The sequence below is a fragment of the Seriola aureovittata genome, chromosome 7 (genome assembly GCF_021018895.1).
Source record: "Seriola aureovittata isolate HTS-2021-v1 ecotype China chromosome 7, ASM2101889v1, whole genome shotgun sequence".
In the NCBI taxonomy this organism is placed as follows: domain Eukaryota; kingdom Metazoa; phylum Chordata; class Actinopteri; order Carangiformes; family Carangidae; genus Seriola; species Seriola aureovittata.
Window position 1 is genome coordinate 21618910 of NC_079370.1, and position 23759 is coordinate 21642668.

The 23759-nt window shown below is 40.7% G+C and overlaps 1 protein-coding gene across 4 annotated transcripts in view; it reads right to left on the reverse strand.

Annotated features, from left to right (window-relative positions):
* LOC130172556 (zinc finger protein 516-like) overlaps window positions 1-23759 on the reverse strand; it is a 47949-nt gene that overhangs the window by 20312 nt on the left and 3878 nt on the right. The gene's annotated exons all lie outside the window — the stretch shown is intronic.

Below are 23759 nucleotides of genomic sequence, written 5' to 3' on the forward strand. Positions count from 1 at the left end.
GTCAGTGACATCTGCTGTAATTATATACATCAATTAAATTGTAATATGTTATATGAATGTCAAAATTGTCATATTTTTTCACCACATTTCACTATTATGACCTACTGTTATTTCTTGCTGCAAAGTCACAATATTCTCACTAGAGGTTAATCACATATTTTTTCTTTTCACCCTGTCAGCTCAATAAAACATTGTTTATTACACATGACAAGTTTTTATGTACAATATTAGAGTCAACTTTTAAATTCCTTTCAGATAAAGATCAAAACTTGAAACATGAAATGAAATTTCCATGGGAAGTTGGAGTATTAATTTCAGCAGATGCTGGAGCCTGAAAGTATGGACTATATGAAATGTGAGTGACAGCATTATTACAGGCTATTATATAAAGTGCCATAGCCCTTAAGCTGAGTTACTGCCAGGCTCTAATTATAAGTGGATAATTGATCATAATCATAAGAGGATAAGGTGGTGGAGGAGGGAAGTTAGCACAAGAACAATCATATGTCTTAAACTCTCGCACTGAAAATGACTACCCTGCACCAGAGCCACCTATCTATCTAGAATGATTTATGCTATTGAAATCAGCACAGCCTCAATGGTTCATCATGCTTCCTCCTGGAGTGCTTAGTAAGCTAAGGCTTCCAGTGAACACATACTCCAGCAGACCAGCCAGAAGTGCAGCTGTGGCTGACATTACTTTGAAACAAACTGTATTTTCAGATCCAGACCTCTATATCTAATATAATCAATTATCTAAAAAGACGTTATTTCTGCCTCTGTGGATGGCAGTGACGCTCAGTCAGTCCACCATCAGACTGAAATATCTCAACAACTACTGTTGTAAAAAGAGTTTACAGCCATCCTTGCAGGGCTGCATGGTTATAAAACTCTTTTTTTTAAAAGAGCAATTTGTAATTTTTCTCTGTCGCCAAACATGGTTTCTTGCTGGGAGTGATTGTGACCTGGCAAGAGCTTCAGCCATTGTTGTCTTTAAAATACAAGAGGTTATATGCCCTCTGAGCAGTGCTATGTCTTCAGATTGTCTTCAGATTGTGGCTACAGTGAGTCGCTATCAGAAAGTGTTGAGGGGAGTACAAGAAAAGACACGATAGAGACAAGAGTTAACATTGGCTTTGCTTTCCACGGATGGAGCCAGTTCTTGGTAAGTAAAGGAATAAAGTTTGACGCTGAACTTGCAATGTGTCTTTTTCAGTGGAAAGTGAACAGCCGTTAATGCTAATGCTGGCTATGTAGCAATAGCAAAACTTACAAAGTATTAGAATTAGTAATGCATGTGGGAGAAATAATATTGTAACTTTCTGATGTGTGTCCCCAGTGCAGTCAGATAAAGCAGCACAGCAGTGTGCGGTTTTCAGTTTTACTTATTTTCAGCCCATGACACCATTGATTCATTCTGTTATGTACAGTATTCATTATAGTCACACAGCTACAGGGTTAGATAGGACTCATGCCTGTGCCTCACTTTCATAACACATTCACAAACTGTATATGCACCTAACCCTACCAAAAGAATCCCTAAAGAAGAAAATTTCATGAATTAATGAGAATAAGTAAAAGAGCCATACACTTCACACTCTATGAGGAACAAAGAAGCATGAGTAACAGTCAACACATGACATGATAGAGAATCAGGTGATGATGGATAACAACAAAATAAAGAAAACAAAGCGGCCCAACTCCATTCATCCACCCACTGTAGTTTTCCCCTCCATCTGCTCCATCTGCTCTCTGTCTCCACATCCTAATATTACTAATTATGACTTAGTAGTTTCTTGCAGTTCTGGCGCTAAAAACAGAGGATAATCATCTTATTTCCTATTAAATGGCCTTGCTGATTGGGGGTAAGAAGGGCTGGGAGGGGGTAGAGACTATTCAACAGTAAGCCTGTCATCCCACCAGACAGTCACATGTGCAAATTTAAATGTAATGAGATTAGCCACCAGAAGGGAAACAATGCAGGCTCCTCGCCATACAGACCAAAAAAAAAAAAAAAAAGACAAATTGGCTTAAGGAGGGAGAAACTGTCCAGGAGAGACGGACAAGATTACCAATCATCGAAGTCATCAAAAAAGGTAAGAGGCATCAAAGCTCTATTAAAGGCCAACATAGGACAATAAATGGGTATGATGCCTTCCTGAAGCTTGCAGGAACAATCAATCCAGTTTGTAAACCTTGACTGTCAATGACATCCTCCAGCTAATTAACCTCACACACACACATGCGCACACACACACACACACACACACACACACACACACACACACACACACACACACACACACACAGTATTAATAAGACTGGAGATAGTGTGTAGCTGAAATTGGGACTGAAATTTGTGTTTTTAGTTTAGTCTGTTTAAATGCTATATTCTGAAACCCAACAACTGTCTTTTTTCTTGCAGGAAAATTCCTCCTTTAAATACTAAGACCGGTCTAACCCTACTTGGAAACGTTACTGCTCTAATATCAGACATGCCATTAATGGACACTTTAGCTGCCCCTCCATGAGTCACTAGGAGTGAGTGGAGGCCTACACTCAGTTGATAATGACTGCTGTGTCAAACACTGAGAAAACTGTTCTTTTTTTTTTCTCCCCTCTCCTTCCTTGAAGGCTCAACTTCTGCTGTTCTGCTTTCTGAACGCTGAACCGTAGCGGTTGAGGTCCGGCAAGAGGAGGAAATCCGCTCTTATTTTCCCATCCATACACAACCTTCGCAGAGCAGTGTAGCTATTTCTGTGTCAGAGACTCCCGAGGTTCACATCTGGAGGGAATCTTGAAACAAACAGTGTCAAACTGAGCATGCAGGCAAGCAGAGGACCTGTTTACAGATGTCAGGTTTTCTGTTATCGTTTTCACACTTTAGTTCTGTCACAAAGCCAGAATGTTTGACCTAAAACAGTTTAATATAGAAAAATGAAATACTGACACCATCACAAACAAAAACATTATCTAGTTGTACATTGTCTAGATCAGCTCTGTACAAACTTTAGCTGTGTATTATATATTCATATACACATTATATATTCATCATATTAGAGGTCATTCTTTGCTCTCTAAATTAAACAGCTCTATACTTCTCAACATGTTTCGGTGGACCACAATCTGGTTTTAAACCAGCTGGTTTGTATAACTGTTTATTGCAGTCTGCTCATCTGCCCCATCTAGAGGCCACAGATTCAGCTTGCAAAACACATTTGGTGCAATAGTATAAAAAAAAGTGTCCAGATTTGGTTACAAAAGAGAGTCTACTATTTAAGCAACATTGCAGTTTAACAGGGACTCATACAAAGGTTAAGCAGAAGGTGCAGAGCCTTACTATTTCGCTCTTCTGTGACAGAAAACACTGTCATCCAGCCAGGAAGCGCCTTCATCATAGCAATCATCTCAGAGGCAGCCATGACACAAATCTCCTGCACCCAAGGGTGCGGAGATTGGCTTTCATAACACACTGACTCACTCGCACTGTCACCTTATCACTGATAATAACTGTAGGTCGTTCTCGTGTGGGACATCCTTCAGCCCTGATGGGATCTGTTTCCCTCCCACACAGCAGCACAGAGAGACAAGCATTTGAGGTTAAGAAAAAAATACACAGTGGGGGAAAAATAAAGAGTGGACCTTCTGTTTAAATAGTACACACACACACACGCACACATACATGTAGGGGAACTGAGGAATCATGAAGCAAAACAGAAGGGGCTTTTAATGTTGTCCACACACATCTTTTCAAAGTCTACATGAGCACACAGTGGGCTTTTAACACTGTTTCATACAGGCAGCATTGAAAGCTTAACGGCCCATACAGAGAGCTGCTCACACACACACACACACACACACACACACACACACACACACACACACACACACACACACACACACACACTCACTGCTTCACAGAGCATAACATACAGAGAGCACTTTACAAAAAACCTTGCTATCCTTCGTACAGTTGCTCACAAAGTGGACACATTCAGTGCTCAGAGCGCGACAGAGGGGATGGTATGGAGTCCTAAACACACACGCACACCCCCCCAACACACACACACACACACTCACACAGTGCAGAGCCAGTGTATTCTCAGACCAATCAATAATCCATTATGAACAAACTGCTCTTCACCTCCCACCCTGCTCTAAACCGGCAGACAAAGAGGTCTGCTGTAAGCTCCACGATGAAGAGAGAGAGGGGTAAGGCACAGCTGGAATCACACACACACACGCACACACACATACCTACATGCTGTTCGCAAAATACACAAGCTGGAGATGTGGGCCAATTTTAGGGTGACAAACTTGTCAGCTGTGGAACAAATTAAAAAAACAAGTTTTTGCAAACTTTGTGGTTGACAGGCCATGTTCTACTTCAACAGTTGTTCAGCCTCACCCCACGTCACACTCCCCACACACAGAAAGTTTGTTCTATCTATCTATCTATCTATCTATCTATCTATCTATCTATCTATCTATCTATCTATCTATCTATCTATCTATAGCTTGGCAGATGTGCTGCTTTTTGTTTGACTCTTTTGGGAAAAGAAATCAAATATATAGACAGTAAACAGCTCTAACCACACCTCTATCATACCTGTCGTATGAAAAACTGGCTGATCATATCTGCTCATATAGCAGGTATCCAGGTCATAAGGAAATTCTATATAGTTTGACTGTAGTTCGACAGGTTGTCTCTACTTTGACTGCACTTCTGCTTTCCACTTTGACTCCAGGTTCACTCCGATTTAGGTCTAATCTAGGACTACTTTAGGCTTCGTCTCCCACCAATTTAAGTTCAGCTTGGGCTGTTATAGTGATGTTATAGTTTTCCCTCTTGTTGGGCTCTGTCCCTGGTCTGTCAGAGCAGGTCATGCTCATAAGCAGGAAGAGCAGTGGGGGGCCTTGTGGCATTGTTGGGGTCTCCAATTCCCATCCTATCCGTAGTTCCATCCCTAACCCCCCCCCCCCCCCCCCCCCCCCCGTACCCCCCATCCCTTAAACCCAGCCAGAACAATAGAGGGGGTCCACGCTGTCTGTCCCTTCTCAACCCCCCCTCCTCGATAAATAGGCTGAGAGGGGATCCTGCCTGCCTACTCTATTTGCGTGAGAAGGGCTTTTGGATAGAAAAGAGTCCACTGGGTCTGTGTGTATGTGTGTGTGTAGGAAGTGGCAGGTGTTTGGGTCAATACTGTCATGTTACATTTTGGTGACCACTCCATGCTAGTGGGATTACTGGATGGGTCCAGAGGGGAAGGGGACAGTTGTTAGCTAAACTACACACCAACAAAACTGTAGTAAATGACTGAAATATGTTTTGACCATTTACCTGTTAAAACAGACTGGTTTTCAATGTGACAGGTGTGCACCTGGAAGTCGCCTTTTGTCTGTTGCACCACGTCGCTTAATACTGATCTGTATTTTCATTGTCTGTCAGACTAAATGTTTAAAAAATTCCAAAAACATTTCCAGTTTCACAATGACTTCAGTCTCATATATAGAGTGTGCATTTATCGATTGTGACCAAATTAGGATTTTAGAAAATTGTATATATTTTCCATTTTTGTTTGTTGTCCATTGTTTATTCTTAATAACAGCACTAAACTGATCAATATGGACTAAACTGGTTGACATGGAACGGTACCTCCTGCTATGATTTATCTCATTTTAAAGCCAATAAGAGCTGCCTGCTTTCTTGGGCTAGACCATCTTCAGCTTCCTCTGGGACTCGGTGTGTGTTTGCATATGTGTATGTGTGTGTGTGTGTGTGTGTGTGTGCCTGTGTGTGTGTGCCTGTGTGTGCGCACACGCATGATTCCCTCCCCCTCCCTCTCAAACTCTGCCTGTTTTTCTCACACCGCTCGTTAACCCCTGGGTGCTCCTGCCCATAGAGCCCCCCCCCCCCTCTCCTTGAAGCACAGCAGCATTCCACTTGCACACACAAACACACACACACAAACACTGAGATCTACTGTCACTGTGCAGCGCTGACTAAACTATCATTACACGGATCTTAATTGCCTTACAGTTCACAAACAATAGCTATAGTCACAGCATAAACTCTTCTTGTACAGGATTGTAGGTTTTAATCGTTCATGTCCAAACACTTAAACCCAAGTTCAACCCTGGCGTAGACTTTAATCTAACCTTAAACCTAAATCCAAATCTTTATCCTGAACTCTTGGAGTAGATGTAAGGATGACCAAAATGTGCTTATGTAACAGGATCTTGCTCATTTTCCTTAGAAGGAGGGACATTTAAGGACACTCAGACATTCATGTCCAATACACAAATACAAACAAATCATTTAGAATCACGCTTGATGGAAGATGATTCATCGTTTTCTGTTCCAATCAATGCAAATAGCTACTAAATCAGTTCCCTTCTAATTTTCCCTTTGCTTTGAAATTAGAGGCATACAGAGGAAGTATGGGCCGGAGCAGGTTGGATAAAACCGACCAGGACCAAAGGTAAAACTGCAACTTGTTGGTGTAATAGCTGCAAAAGCAGAAGAGGCACTCGTGGTAATAGTGTTCGATTTAAATCTAAATTGAAACTCCGCCATCTCTTTTCACTCCGTGCTTCTGCTGTCCACTCTTCTCACAACTCTCCCAGCCACCCTGCCCCCCCCATCCTCTGCGCTCTCCTCCATCCGTCTGCACCCCCGAACAACCTCTGCATCTGAACCTAAATCAGTCTCTCTGAAGTGTAATTAGACCGGCGACCTCAAAGCTGGCCACCAGTCTTTCACACTGTCACACGTTCTGATATAACCGTTTTATTTTGCTGCTCGTTGCAGCGAGATGGCTCAGCGGTTAGTTACACACACGCACGCACACGCACTAACGACATCAGGGAATGGGTTTGATCCAGTGGTGCGGTATCAGTTGCCAAAGTGTTCCTTTAGCAACACAGAGCATACGTCTCAAACTAATCTTACACACATATTTGGCCCCACATAAGTGGCCCCAGACAGCAGCATTACATTAATAAGACAACAGCCAAGACTTTCATTTTGTTGGCTGACTCATGGAATTAACATTAATTAGAGCTGGTAAAATCTATCACAGTCAGTTGTCATTTCACACAGCAACATTTATGTGAGAAGCCTGTGTCCTATGCTCACCACACCAGCTGGCTACCAGAAGGGGAAAAAAAGAGAATGTCAACCTTTGCTGCTTATTATAGGAAATTATTTTTACAGGAATCTGACTTGTAGGTAACCACCAAGAATGCTCATACTAAACTCACCTACACATCATTTTAAGAATTTCAACCTCAAATGCACGTCATTTTCAAAACAACAGTTTCAGTTTATTAAGAATGAGTTAGCAAGGACCTGGCAGGTCGAAGTCTCATTCCCCAATAGGTAAAGTGACCATCAATGCATGCTTTAATGAACATGCACTGAGGTATTGCATTAGCACTCTGTGTATGGATACACTATGTGTTTGAATTTTCATTGCCTACTCATTTACTTGGTTACTTGCTTTTGGTTACTTGCTCTGTGCCTTCAAACCTGTCTTTACCTTGAGGCAAAATCTGAAGAACACATCCTGTAAGAGTTATCAAGAGGAGATATGAGAACATAACAGGGCAATAGATCTGCTTTTGACTCTCCCTGCCGCCTGCGCACACACACACACACACACACACACACACACACACACACACACACACACACACACACATACACACATACTAGCAGGCAGGATGGGAGGGTTTCCACAGAAATCTCCTGATGGCTCTACTACAGAAAGATTGTGTGGGCTCAAACAGGCAGTTGTTGTTGTTGCGAGGTGGTTCACACACTGCGCTAAAGTACAAACACACACCAAAAAATACACATACACATTATGCTATGAAGAAACACAACTCCAAACAAAGTAACCTGTGGGTAAAATCCAATTTCAACCCCTGGAAAATGTGTTATTGTGTACAGTACGCTGTATTGAGTATTGAAACCTCTCTATGTGTGATTTCACAGAAAATAAAAAGCAGTGCCATATAGATTCACTATGAATTACTTTTTGGACATCACAGAGACACAATAAATCCCTATAGGATCATGGGAGAAACATTAGAGGAAAGGTATTGTGATAGTGTATGAGATAAAACTACCATAGAAGTTGTTATCACCACTATAAGTCACTAGTGGGGTACTAAACAAACCACCACTGTCATACATTTCACATACAGTAACAGGTTCTGGAAAACTATTCTTTGGAAACTATTTTTTTTCAATATTGATATACATCACATGATAAAAAATGGATTACAACAGCCATTATAATTTGCTTTGAATAACACACCTATAAACATCCTAAGCTCACTACTGAGAACCACATAGACAATACAAGGGTGTGTGTCAATGGAAAGTCATTGGAAAATCTACAGAAAGAGGGGAGATAAGCAAAAAAATTGTACCTATCTCAAGCTTCATGAGTCTACTTCATAAATGACAGAGAGAAGGAAAATAGAGAAAAGGAAGAGAAACTGGAGGAAAATACCAAGAAGAATTTGAGTTTCTGGTGAAGTCTAAGTTCAGTCAGCTCAACACAAACACATGGCCACAGTGGGTTCTTCCATTGATAGCAAGCTTACAGTTAATATCCAAGCAGTTGAATTTGCTTGAATGATTTCTGTCTGGACAAACCTTACAGGAGCTATTTGTAAGTTTTGCTTTTGCTACGTAGTCAATATTAGTATTAACAGCTTAGTGTCTAGAAGAAATGTTACAAGTTCAGCGTCAAACTTCATTCCTTTACTTGCCCAGAGCTGTCACTTCTTTTCTTATATGGAACTTAGCATGCTAACCGGCTAACCCCAGCCTAGTTGGACTGTCTCATCACTTTCCAATACCAAGTCACTATAGAGTCCAATCTGCCCTGAAGAAGTAGCACTGCTCAAAGGGCATATTATTACCTCTTGTATTATAAAGACAACAACGGCTGAAGCTTCTGCCAAGTCTGGTAAGTAATCAGCTGTTAATGCTAATGTTGGCTATGTAGCAATAGCAAAACTTACAAGTAGTTCCTTTAAGACACTGTCTATATAATGTTACTAAAGATTTTACAATCAAACTACATTAGATTAAAAAAAACTAAAAATACATACTGTAGCCTGGCTAACAGCTAGCCTGGCTCTTTCCAAGGATAACAAAATTTGACTTTTAGCCAGATTTTGTTATTGTTGTTACCTCTAAAACTAACAACGTTTATAAACAACACTGAGAGTTATTTCCCCTGGCCGAGAAATAGTCTAGCATATAACCTTGGTACAGGAAACAAACAAGACATAATGTGTAATTATTGAGCTTTAAATGGTTTAGTAGGCTACATGAATTTTCTCACCTTTGGACAGAGCTAGCCTAGCTGTATTCCCCTGCTATTAGCATACATGCTAAGGTAAGGTGCTGGTCTTAGCTTCTGTACAAACATGACAGTGGTATTTATCTTGTCATTTAATTTTGTCAATAAATCGTATGAGAGTATTTCCCAAAATGTCAAACTATTCTTTCAAAAGAAATTCAACAAAAAAGATTAGTGTAATGAGTTTCCAATAAAGGTTCTGTTTTGTCCTACAGACATATTCAGATTCCCTGTGGGCTTATTATAAGCATTTCAAAGTTTACTAAGGTTACCATAAACTCATTATTGACCATCATAAGTCCCTAAAGGAATATTCTAAGAGTGTTTTTGTTTGTGTGTGTGCAAGCCAGTGTGTGTGTGTCCTGAAACATCTGCCCAGGATTTCATAGCCAAAAATAATAAAAAAAAAAAAAAAGAAAAAAAGAAGCACCACACAGGAACTGGGGCTGCTAGATGAGAATAACAAACGTTCTCTTTTATGCAGGACAGAGAGTTTTTCTAGAGAGTGCACTGAAGCTACATGACACATTTCTTTCATACACAGAATGACAGGCATTACTATGAGAGATGGCTTATGTGGCTATGGGGTCGTGATGGATGGCTGTATAAAAAGAGCTGGAGATCCCATCTGGGTCACGTCTTATCAGGCTGACTGATTCACATTGATGAAATCATGCCGGCTTGTTAACCTGCCCAGTGGAAAAACTCTAAACTAATATTGAGGAAAACAAGGCAGCATCTAAAGAGAGATGCATGTCAAGGAGAGTAGAAAAGGCAGAGTAAATAATGAGAGGGAGGGCAGCAGAGGGAAGATAAGTGGTAAATAGTGATGTAAAGTCACGGCAGGAGATGGATTGGGATAATAAGAGCTGACTGAGAGGGAGAGAGAGGGAGATTTGAGAGATCGAGGCAGACACAGAGCAAGAAAGAGAGAGAAATGCTGGCTGTGGGCTGCACACTGCAGAAAATGTCCATCATACAGGAGTACTCTCACTTCTTTGGAATCTGAACTAATGATCACTACTGCCTAATGAGAAGATTGGTACAAAAACAAATGTGTCTCTCTGGTTATTAGCGCTGTCTGGTGTTTTGTCACTCAAACTTTCATTAAAAAGGGATGACTCAAGCACTCAATACCAGACTACACAGCTTGTTATGACATATATTCTTTGCAGTGTAACCACAGCACAGGAAACTGGCCAGGATCCACTCTCTCAACATTCATCCAATAGTCCTACAGAGACAATCTGTTAGTATAGTTACAATCTCAACCCCACCGCTCCAATCAAGCTTCAGTGTGCAGTACCCAAAGTAGGCGTGTGTGCAACAGTATATATGTGTGTGTTTGTGCGAGGGTGGGTGGATGTGTGTGGGAAATGTTGAGTTCTCAAGAAAATTTGAGTTACATTTTCCTCTGCTTTGACAGATGTTTTAGTTTAAAAAACATTAAAAATCAAAGAAATGTCCCACCAAAAGGTTAGTAGTTCCAATATCTGTGCCTGAGTAACCTGTGAAAAAAAAAAAAAAAATTCCGCCAGTGTCTATAATGACGGAAAACATCTGTCTCCAGAGGTTTGACTCGAAAAGACAATTTCATGAAAGCAGCTACTAAAAATGACGGCGGCTACGATGTGACATGTTTCCTCGAAAAATATGACAAAGAACGAAGAAAAACAACACCTACATAGATGACATATACTGTATATATATATATAAAGTTCAAAATACGAAAAGAATAACAGGATGACTAAGAGAATTACATCCATGACATATGATAGAAAGTCATATGCGGGAAGATATAAACGTTGCAAAATAAGGGGAAAAAAACTCCATTGTGTACCAGATTCAGTCATTCCTCTGGTTCATTTTCCCTTCTGATGCAGGTGGGCTTAAGAAAACCAGATCACAGCATCCTGTCGATAAACAAGCAGCATTCCTCAACCCGCCTGTTTGCAATAAAGCTCACGGGCACAACCTGATCTGCACCAGTTGCTGTGTTTAGACAGTAGTGGGTTTACCAGGTCGGCATCTGGAAGCATGCAGCACCCACACTGGCATGAATGTCAGGCTGACAACCTGTCTGGTAATGGGCTGCATAATGTCACTGGGATATTAATGGTAACAAATTGCTGCCAAATAAAAAGTCCAGCTTTTATTCCAAATGAAGGAAACTGTCTTCCATAGGCTTGGAAACAGTGTCTGGGAAGGGTTTATAAAACTCTTTCACATGGGGTACACAGCAATTACAGCATATTATACCGAGTCAATCACTTTGAGTTTGGTCTGGCATGCTCAAGGAATTTGTTGTTTTTCATGTTTACTTATTTCATAGCTATTTTCTTAAAGCTGTGTTACTGCTTCTCCTTTTAGTTATATTAATGGAGCTCTCCTAGGCATAATATCGTAGTAAATAGGAAATATACTGTGTCTTTGTTAAGCACCGCACTGATAGATAGATAAATGGATAGATAGATAGATCCATCAAAACTTCAATTTGTTCAGTACTTTGATTTGCTACTAGTTAGTAAATGTCAGCACGCAAAGAACTAACATGGTGAGTATGATAAAGATTGTACCTGCTAGAAACCATCATGTTATCATTGGTATTGTGGGTGTGTTAGCATGCTTATGTTAGCATTTAGCTCAAAGCAATATACTACTGTGCCTAATTACAGCTTTGTTGAAGAGTTGAAGAGTCAGGCTATCATTCACCTGAGGATTTTATATATGTTTATATGTTGTTCTTATAATGCACACAGCATAGTGGCATAGTGTCTGTAGTTATTCTACGTCAGTTCACATTACACACCAATAATCAATGACTAATGGTTATTCTAGGACTCACCCTGATATCATGGACGAGCCAAACTGCAGTGTAAAGTGCAGGCTGCTAGCTTGGCCTCGGCCTTCATCAACTAGCAGGAGACACAGTATGTGTCTGAATTTGAATGGAGTCTCTGCATATGACATGATGTTTGTATCTTTCCAAAAATACACTCTTAACATAGAAAATAGTATTGTGTCATATGTTTTTACTAGTAAATCAGGGCAATATAAGAAATAAAGGGATACTAAGGTCACATAATAGTAGCAGTTGTCACTGTCGCAGTAATACCAGCATATGGAGAAGGAGAAGTCTGACTAGCTCTGCTCAAGGTTTCTGCTTTTTAAAAGGAAGTTTTTCCTTGACACTGCCACCATGAGCACTGCTTGCTCATGGTGGGAATTGTCGTGTCTCTATAGTCAAGATTATAAAGAGTACAGTCTAGACTTGCACGATATGAGAAATGCCTTGAAATAACTTCTGTTGTGATTTGGCACTACATAAATAAAAAATAAAAAAAAGACTTGACTATAAATCTTAGATAGCTGTGGTGAATTTCATCCATTTTCACAATTGTGCAAAACAGCACAAAATATCAGCTTCACTCTGCACTCCACTTAATGTAGGACTATTACCTCAGAGGAGCAAGAGAGGATACCACAGGAGAAAGCCGTGGTTGCATCAAGCAGTCATGTTTGTGCAGCTTTCCTTAGAGAGAGCAGGCGCTTCCAATGGGAGTTACCTGCATCAGTCAGGCAGCAAAACAGCCATTAAGCCAGCCAGCCAGCCAGCCAGTCAGCCACCACTAAAAACCAACAGGCCTGTTACACAAGAAATAAGCGACAGAGGATTACGCACACTGTCATTCTCTCCACATCGCACCAGTGGGCAGCTTTACACAACACACTATGCAAAACACAGAGTCAAAGACTGGTGGATGGGGTTACTAAAAATGGAGACGACTCACTTCTAAAGAGAGACACACACACACACACATAAAAAGAGAGAGAAAGTCTGCTGGTTAAGTTATATGCATTTATATGAATCTATGATCAGCAAATCAAATTGAGCTGTGGGTATGAACTGGCAAACACAAAGACCCAGCAGCTTACAAAGACAGAACAGAGAGATGGTTTGTGATGTACAGACAATATTATGAAAGGATCAGAAGGGGTTCCACTGTAAATACTTAATCAACAGCAGCAATTAGGAGCTGCACTTGTGTCACACTATACACAAGAGATTTATAGTTACAATAAGATGATGAGGGCCTTTTATTGCAGATTACACAAAGACTACTCACTGCAGCTTAACTGATTAGTTATTCACTGTAGAATTAATCAATAGCACACTTGTTGAGTGGGGTATTTTGAATTTGTTCCACACAATAAGGAGAAACACTTGTTTTAATATTTGTTGATATGAATGGTGTTTTAAGGGCTTTTCCACACTGGAAAAGAGTCTAATATGAAAAAAAGAAATGTCAGTTTTAAAAATACTGAAATTTGACACAAAATTATTTGATGCTTGAATTAAAGTGTTGGCTGTAGCAGCCTTCAAAAATCATTTTAATACATACAAGTATAGCACACAAAATTGCACCTCAGATCTATCTGGGACAATGGTGCCTGTGGAGCCTGCTGCCTAGGTATTTAAACCTAAGCATACCAACTGCTTGTGGGACTTCTGGCACAAATCAGTATTAACAAGGAGTCATATCAGAGTATGCGCAGAGGCCAGCTACAGCCTTAAATAACCACATTAGGGGATAGTGCACCTATAGCATGTGTAATGCTGTAGTGATGTACATTTCAGATTAAGATTTCTCAGTCTGGTTAAGAGCAAAATATTGTTTCTACTCACAGGAAAATGCAGATATGGTGTTCCCATTGTTAGCTCTTATTCTAGATGAGGAGCTATGGTTAGGCTGACCCCTGCCCGTCTTCCTGCTGGTGACTAAGTATGAGATTAAGACGATATAAATGGGTCCGATTTTTCAATGTTTTTTAGGAAAGACGGGCTTTTGTGGCCATCCTTAAGACTATTAATTGGGTGATTTTGTGGAGTTGGTCAGGTATAATCTGATGGGATTAACGGCTGTGCTCTTTAAATAGAGTTCTGCGGCCGGGGATTAGATGATCACAGCCAGTCAGCCTCAAGAGCGACAGATTTTCATCTCTATGGTTTTAGCTTTAGGGAAAAACGTAGAAGCAGTCACTGATGATACAAAAGGCCATGACGATGTATACAGATGTTTGTGCTTGTACGTACAACTCAAAAAATCACGGAATATTTAAGTGTCTGAATAAAGCGGGATCTACTCTGTAGGTCTCACTCGTTTGTTTCTAGTCCTCAGCTGATTATACTGGAAAACTCCAGTCTTGGGATGGTGTTTGGCTGGGATGGTGTGTTTGGGGCTGGGGTTGGGGAGTCGGGGGTGGGGATGGGTGGTGAGGGATGGGGGTGGGGGTGGGGGGGCACTACCAGGGGCCCCTACCTTCCTCCCCTCAACTATCCTCCTCACATCTGGATACAATGTGGGAACAGGGCACTGAGGCCAGGGGGATAGCTGAAGGGAGGGTGTGAGTGTGCTGGGGGATTCTTTACAAAACATCAAGAGCCAATGGAAATAGGTGGTGGTGGTGGTGCTGTTGCTGCTGGTAGACGTGGTGTGGTGGGGTTGTGTGTGTGTTGTGGTGGTGGTGGTGGGGAGGTGGAGGGGCACTAAAAAGCTCCCTGTCTTTGGTCTCTTCTTCCCTGTGTACTTGACTGCAAGGCCCCCGAGCAACAGACAGACAGAGAAGCAGCTGGGAACTGAGGTAAGTAGCAAACAGCAGCCCAGGAAACACAATGAGAGAGCACAAATCTGGACGAGGAAAAATCTGATGTTTCTACTCTTTAACAGTGGATACAAACACACCGGCGTATGTACAGCCACTGTGCGGACATTTAAAAAGAGGACCTCACCGATTGAGCATCGCACCTCTTTAACGTTGTCAGATTGACGATGGACGGTTTAATTAAAAATGTATGCAGCAAAACCAGAGATACTCACTTGTGTATTCCACACATTTTTCTTCCTTAGTGCCTGCATTACCCACAATGCAACAAGACCAACGAGAGTTCGGTCGAAGACTTGGGCGTTTTATGCTAGTGGTGGCTAATGTAGTGTCCAGCAGACATGAGGAGCAGGCTATAGAGGTCTTGCAAACTCGTTTCTTTCTAATGCCACACTTCAACCCCACCCAATGCTGACTCGAGTGACATCATTTGAGGCAGTTCATCAGACTTTAAGCAGATCCCTCTGGAGCCACCAAAGGCTGCATACAACTTTTTCCACAAAGGCATCAGTAGGCTATTCCCCTGATGTGTAAAATGGGTACAATTTCCCTTTACTATTATTTACTGTGTGCATCTTGTCAAACTGAGAGCCATTTAGGTGAAAAGGAGACAGAACAATAAGAGAAGGCTGAAAGAAAAAAAGAAGGCTTTTACTTATTTTTCCTCTTCCCTTTCTTGCTGAATAGAAACCCCTCAGCATAGATGATGGATGCAAATGGCCTGCAACCTGCTCCTGCATCCAGCGTGCATTCATCTTGCACGCATGCTTGGTGTTCAACTGTATCTCTGGATTGGGGAGAGCTCATTAGCCCCTAGGCGACCCTCCTCCTCCTCCTCACCTCCGTCCTCAGTGACCCTAAAGCCTGCTTGACTCTGCCAGAGTCGCTCCTATTACTACTTCCTAAATCCTGTTTCCTCATGCCTGTTTATTCCCTTCCTTACAAAAATGAAGAGAGTAAGACTGGGATAGTGATGCTTCCCAAATAAGGGTTAAATTTCACTATCACAGGAAATGCCCACATTTGGATTTTTCAGCTCTTCCATTTGGCTTATAATAAAGCTTTTATACCGAACTGTTATTATTCTTAATCCCTTTGACTCATTTTGAGACAGACAACCAGTTTCTGGCAGAAGTCAAACTGCCCCTATATTTCCATATGAGTGAGTCTGGCCTTTCTTTTCATTTCCAAAGACCTAACAATAGTGACAAGCAGGCACATCAACAGCAGCATTTGTTCAGTCCTGCTCATTTAAAAAGCAAAGTAATCACTACAACACTACTTGTTGTTGGTTTAATATGTCAAAATCTCATAATTGACAAGTCTTTGTCTTCCTGCCCTATTATGATCAGAAAAGCAAACATTTTTGACAGGATCATGTCCAAACTTCCATCCATCCTGTGCCCCCTCTCTCCCACTCACTGAAAGGCATCGCGGCAAGGTTAGGCTGACATCAGCGGCTAACGATCAGTTCCTCTGTGGGCTGAATGATTAGCTGCAGTAGCCTGGAGACATTTCCAGCTTGTTTCCCTAAGTTAGTCAGACATGCAACATCACTGGCTTTCAGTCTGCACTAACTACGTCCACTCTCTCCCAATTCTCCCTAACTCTGTACAAAAGAGAGAGAGAGAGAAAGACTTTTGCAGACTGATAGATAATGCTAACAATGCAGTGAATGTGGGGCAGTTGAAATGAAGTGAAAAGAGAAGAGGAGCATATATGTTTGTCATATTCTAAGTTGTTTTCATACTCAAATGGAGCAGCAAAAGTAGTTCCTTGAGGGAGTTATGACAATACCGTGTGTGTGTGTATGTGTGTGTGAAGGGGAGGAGCAGGTAGCTAGCGGTTTATTTGAATCAAATTGAAACTAAAGTAAGAATGAAAGTTTTTTTTGTGTGTGTCTTTCCAACTTCAGTCCTCGTGTCCTGTCATTTCTGCTGCCTACTTCCCAGAAATCACTTGTCAATCAAATCTTGGATTATTCTGTTAGAGTTCCTATAAGTGAAGCTCCTTTTGTGTCTGCACATCACCTGGCTAACTAACTACTCTTTACTCTAAAACAGCTGCAAACACAGCACGACTTCCTGTGCTTTAGAGGATTTTCTCATAAGAAAGAATCTTAAAAAGAATCCAATTTGGATAAATTAAAGCCTGTGTATTCATTTTTTTTTTTTTTTTTTATTCGCAGACTTAATGTGTTGTTTATTGTTTATTCCCATTTAGAGTGTGTTTATTAACTGGAACAGGATGGTGAATGCTAAAAAGGAGCCTCTCCTGCTTAGGAAACGGCTCACCCAACCCCCACCCAACCCTTACGGCCCTCTGGGCTGCTGTGAGTTTGGATTAAGTTTGGTTGTCATGTCCCCTCCCTACCATGCCCGACCGTCACCCCTGCAAAACACACACACAGACACACACAGACACACACAGACACACACACACACAGACAGACACCTACATGCTAAGTTTGCATATCATCTAGTGGCGTATCAAATTGGAGGAAGGCCACAGTCTCACAGAGATAAACAGACTAGATATATGAGGCAGAAAGAATGCAGAGGCAAGAAAAGCTGGTTTCATATGATGATGAATGATTAGGCGAGTACAAGATGTGATGCACTGTGTAAGATAGAGCAGAATATGCTTAAACGGATCTATTTTACATGTTTTCAATCATTCAGAGTGCTCTGTATGATGCTGGTTGAAAGGATAATGTGTACTGAGACATTCATTTTCTAAAAGTAAAGGAGTGTTTATGTAACAGGATTGGCAGCACCCTCTCTTAAATTCCCATTTTAATGCTATCTAATTAAGGTATGAGTGCATGTGTGTGTGTGTGTGTGTGTGTGTGTGTGTGTGTGTGTGTGTTTGCGGTGTGCGGGATGTGTGTGTGTGCAAAGCAGTGGATCAATAATGGTAGTCTACTACAGTGACATCTGGGCTGGACAAAGAGTGCTGTTCCTTCCACCGCCAGCTCTCCCCTTCCCTCTCTTTCTCTGTCTCTCTCTCTCTCTCTCAATCCCTGATCACAGCCACGTGGTTCTCTGGGCTATTTCTCCCAGCTAAGCTTATTTCTCTTCTTTAATCCCGCAGCAATCACAGCAACAATGCCAAGCGTCGGTTCATAGACGCAGGCAGAAATCTATTAACTATGATCAGTATGTCAGCTCAAACCTGATAAGCACTGCTAATGAATCCAGCACATTCAGCTCAGCGCTGTGTGCCTGTGATTGTTATTTCATTGGATCATCAATAATGGGTAAGATGGGAAACCAGCTTGAGTGACGGTGATGGATAATGCAGCTTGCAATGTGGTTAATGTGCTTCCATTTGAACTGAAGTGAGATTCTGTTTTCTGTAAAACTCCCAACACATCCTATTCAATTCAACTGATGAAATCTATGCACTGACAAGGAGCTCCAACTCTGCAGGCCAATGCTACTGTGAGTGCCCTCAGTTAATACAAACAGAGTTGCTCTGATAAATGGGGTCGATATCCGACCCTGATTATCAGATTAACAGCCACTCAGTGTGGTCCGCTTCAGATTTGGTTCTTGTCTTTGGACAGCTACTGAAATTATTATTTAGTCAGTACAGCCAGTGGGAGTCTGACTGGGCATGTTCCCATTTGGGTTTTTTGCAGGATGCAGACAGCGGTTATTGCAGACTTACAACCACATGAGATGAAGATGATCAAGACCAAGCACAAACACAAGAAGTCATGACACACACGGACTGCTTACCTATTATTGACTCTTTTACAATGGTTACATAAAGGCATTTCACTAGTGGCTACAAATGCTACATTTTATTGGCTTTAACTTTGAGGTTTTACTCCAAAAACATACAGTTGAGAAACAAAAAAATACAGTCAGAGGAAAACATTTTTGTGAAACCACTTGGACGTGTTTTTCATAGATGCACATTTGAGCAACTGTAATCACCTTCTATCATCGCTAAAATATTTAGAGATTGTGCTCATCACATGAACTTCAAATCTTTACTGAAAACATGTCAATTACTGTGAGTGAAGAGCAGGTTTATTCCTTAAGTTTACTTCAATATTCAATTTAATTTGATCTTGACCATTTAATTATTCTGCTTCGAATTTTAATTGATGTTGTCATTGATTGTTTTGCATTAAGCTGTCAATGTTAAACAGCTGTGGATGTGTAAAAATGCAGCCTTTTGTTAACACCTATTAAAAAAATGAACATACCTACGACTAATTAGTGTGGGTTTTTTCCAGACTCACATTCAGCTATTCTAACTTTAGGTAATATCAAGACGTGTATAAATAACACCGTCATCTTCTTATTAATTAGCCTGATGATGGCATAGTGTCAAAACATATAGCTATATTAAATAATTACAGTAAACAAAACTGTCAAAATGAAAAAAAATTTTGGATTCTGCAATTTAAATGACAATCGAAAATTTTAAGGGCGTCATAAAGAAAGCGGTGGATGAGACGTGTAGCTGTTTTTCTTGAAAAGCCATTGATTTCAAATATTGCTATCATGTCATAAATGTGGTATTTCATGTTTGTCTGTATGGAAACTATCTTGGCCAGGACTTCCTGGTAAAATAAAAAAAGAAAAAAGAAGTGTGCTCCAAAGCTTCTACATCACTGTAGCTGCTTTTTTTTGTTTCCAGTAGAGTTGATGTTTATTTGTTCACTGCAGTTTACTTGCTTCTTTAGACATAATGCTCCAAGAATGGAGCAAATGAATACATGTGCATACTGTTATATATTTTACTTACTTTCTATGTGATAAAAAAAAAAAACCCTTTTCCAAATCTACACAGACCTCTAATGACCATCTCCCACGATGCCATACTGTTTGAGAGGGGTTTTCCACCACTGAACAACAACAATGAACTTCTGGGGAAAAAACTGAGACCTTTTCTCATCGTCGTACAATTGGAAGATAAAAATCTCAGCACAAAATATCAACGACAGGCAGCTTTAATGAAAAAGTACCTGTATATGCAACAGTTGAGCCCTATGCAGCACCACTACCACGCTCCTCTCTACCCTCCCCACCACCATGGGTGAAGGGTAAAATGGCCCTGTGCCTAAATCCCTCCCGCCAGCACCTCCTCTAACACCCCCCCCCCCCAATCTTAATCCTCCGATTACTACATCATTTTCTTTAGGTCTAATTTGGACAGCTATCAGGCTTCACAGTTTACTACCTGGACAGTGCTGCTTGGCATACAGTCTACTGATCCATATGGGTGGTGAGGATGCAGGTGTGACCCAAATAAAGGTATTAACTACACACCTGTTACCAAAGTTCCAAGAAAATTGGCATCCAAGATTTTTTTTTTTTTTTTTTTCATAAGGAATGAACATAGACATTTACTACAGATGTGCAGTGTGACAATTTGCAGGAAATCTAAATTCCTTCTGATTATCCTAGGCAGTAAGCAATACGTTTCCCATGGAGGGCTCATTTATAATTCAATCCAGGAGCTTGGTGTTTCTAGGCTAACACAGAGAGATTGCCCTTTCAGAGTGGAAACCCCCACCATGCAGCAGGGAATCAATGCCATCAACACAGAATAGACACTAGATCCTGTATTAAAATGATGTGACTGTCTGGACCACCAGCAAAGACACGCGCAATTCTCTTTTTGTTTCCCCAAGAAAAAAAGAAAAAGAAAAAAAAAGGAACAGCTGTTAAAATGGAGTTTGCACTTGTTGTTTGCAGCCTCTCGTCATAATCCAACCTCAATATGCCACAGAAAGTTATTTAAGCCTGTGAACGCAGATACATCTTTGCTCTCATGTAGAAAAGGATTGATACAATCTGAAGCACAAGGAAAAGTTGGGAGGAAAAAAAAAACAGAGAGAATAGGATGTGTAAGACTTCTGCCTAACTGACTCAGCAGGAAAACATATCTCACTTGTGACTTGATGCCTTTACTTTTTTTCATATCCATTCTAGTTCAAAGCAGCACAACGTTAACATGAGCAGTTTGGACAGAGATGAAGAAGCAGAGTCAAAGCAGGGTAGGAATTACACTCTAAAAAGAACTGAAAGGATTCAGTTTATGACATAAGTATGCACATGTAGACCTCAACTATAGCTCGCACTGGAACGCTTTCAGACATGGATTGAACAAGGCGCTGGAAACCACCCACAGAGGCCTTAGTCCATGCTCACACTTGTCAGTATTACAATAAAAAATGTATTTCATCATGGAAATAAGCAGTAAAGCTACAGCCATTTTCCATTTTACAAAACAGTACAGAGATACAGCCCGGGAGATGCACACTTTACAAAGAATTCACTTTGTTGTATAAAATGTCTCGCTCCACTAAAGCCAGATGAAAGATGATTTTTTTCCAACCAAGATCATAAACCCAGTATATCATTCTTAAATCCCTGTTAAGTAATGTGCTTTAGCCACTTGGAAAAAACATGGTGTAAATGCAACATTGACATATTGTCACAGTTTAAAGTTGACATGGCTAACAGCTAGCAAGCAATTGCCTATTTACACATTCAGCAGATACGGCGCAACATATAAAGCCGTACACTGAGTCTCTTTTAGCTCTGTTATGCTCTCCGCAAACTCCAAATGGACGTATGTGAATAAATGCTCCACTCTTCATCACTAGGAGCACTGGCTTTAACGTTACACATTGTCATAAATAATATCATTTTTTGATTACAACAGCTTTATTATTAACTGCTGAGTATGACAAAAACAGCAGAACCAATCCCTTATCAATTAATTTAAAAAAAATGTATAATAATAAATGTTTGCCTCACATCCAACATAGTGATATTACCTTAAATAAATCTACTATGACAGAGTCTTTGTAGTGCTGAACCCCCCCCACCCCCCCACCCTCAGTTGGTGAAGGTAAATGACTATGTCCATGGTGAAAAGGCACAAGGCAGTAATGAGTAATGAAAACAGCCGAGTTAGTGCTGCCATTCAGTAAAGGGCCTGCTGCTGTGGAATGTGAGGCGCCATTCATTCACATGGGTTAAAAATGCATTTCTGCCACCACAAAGCCCTGCCTTGTCCTCATTGTTTCTCGCCACACCAATAAAACACTTCCACATTCTGAAGGGAGAAGACAAAAAAAATGAAATTGCTAATTTTACTCCCACAGATACAGGAAAAAAGGGGGGTGTAATGGGTAGGGTGAACTTTGCAAAAAAAAAAAAAAAAGAAAAAAAAGTCAAGTCTTTGAGAGAGATAGAGTCGTGGTAGAGTTGGAAGTTTGATCATGATAAAGCACGGGGGATGCAAAAGCAAGCACACAAGCTGCTTACAAAAGACAAATCGTCCTATTGACAAAAGCCAAATGTATGCAGCATTTATTCAGTGTGTGAGAGGAGACACAATGGTGAAAGGCAATCAAATACAAAAAGCTTCACTCGAGTCATGTGTGAGCTCTCGAGGGATCACTTCGTAAATATGAGGCATCTGCGACAGGCGTCCTAAAAAAAACAAAACAAAAAAAAAAATCAAATTTCTCCTGTACAGGCTGTCGTTTAAAACCGTGGAAAGAGCTTGTATCCACACGAATCAGATTTCTGCTAAGTCAACTAACATGCAAGTCACATTTAAACATAGGTCACGTTCGTCCCCCGCTTTTCTTCCCAATGGTCAACAAGTGATCTCAGACATGACAACGTTCGGACACTTGCATGACATTATAAGAAAACTCCCACACTGAAGTCATCAGGTTTGTGGCTTTCCCTGAAACTGACATGTAAAAAACAAGAATGACCTAAAGTCTGCCAGAACACAGGAATTAATTAAATGAAAAATATTTATTTCCACCTTCCCTAAAGCTTTACCGACTAAATGTGTTTACCTTCAAATCTATTCCTGGTATTATTCATGATTAGGAGAACAGGTGGCGCTCTTATAGACTATTTATTATCCAACAGTCAGTTTGGGGAAGTTAGCTCATTTATTGTTGTTGCGATGTTGTCTGGGCTGTATTCACTTGTGGAACCACAGAGTGAGAGCTACAGGCTCTAGAAGAAGTGTTAAACATAATGTCTGAAATCTGACATGGGGGAGACAATGTAATCCTGTCTGCAAAACAACGCTCTGCCTCTCTTCTTCCCTCCCTCCCTCACACCCTCCCTCCTCTCTCGCTATCTCTTTCTCTTTCTGTATGTGTGTGTGACCTTACACAGAAGAAAACGCTGTACCTTTCAACAAGTACAGAGGGAAATAGCACAACACAGAAAGTCAATATCAAAGGAGATGGGAAAAAAATGCTGTCAAGTAAAGAAAGCAAAAAAAAACATGAAAAAAAAAATTGAGGATCTATGCACACTGTGGGATTATTGCTGGAATACTGAGGGAATACCACAGAGAATATGATGCTTCACCGAGGGAGACCAGGGAAATGTGTACAAGTTGAAAAACAACATAGAAAAACTCACCCTTCTACATGCAAGTGACAACAAGAATATTGTAGTGATTTGTGTGGGTGTGCACGTGCACGTACATCTGCACGTGTTGTGTGTGTGTGTGTGTGTGTGTGTGTGTGTGTGTGTGTGTGTGTGTGTGTGTGTGTGTTTGTGTGTGAACTCCACCGAAACAAAGTAAGCCCTATTTAGGCTGCTGTTCCAAGTCAAATTCCAACAACATCAGATAAGACAATGTGTAGTTTTGTTTTTGTTTGTTTGTTTTTTAACGTTTATCATTTGTATTCATCAAACTACT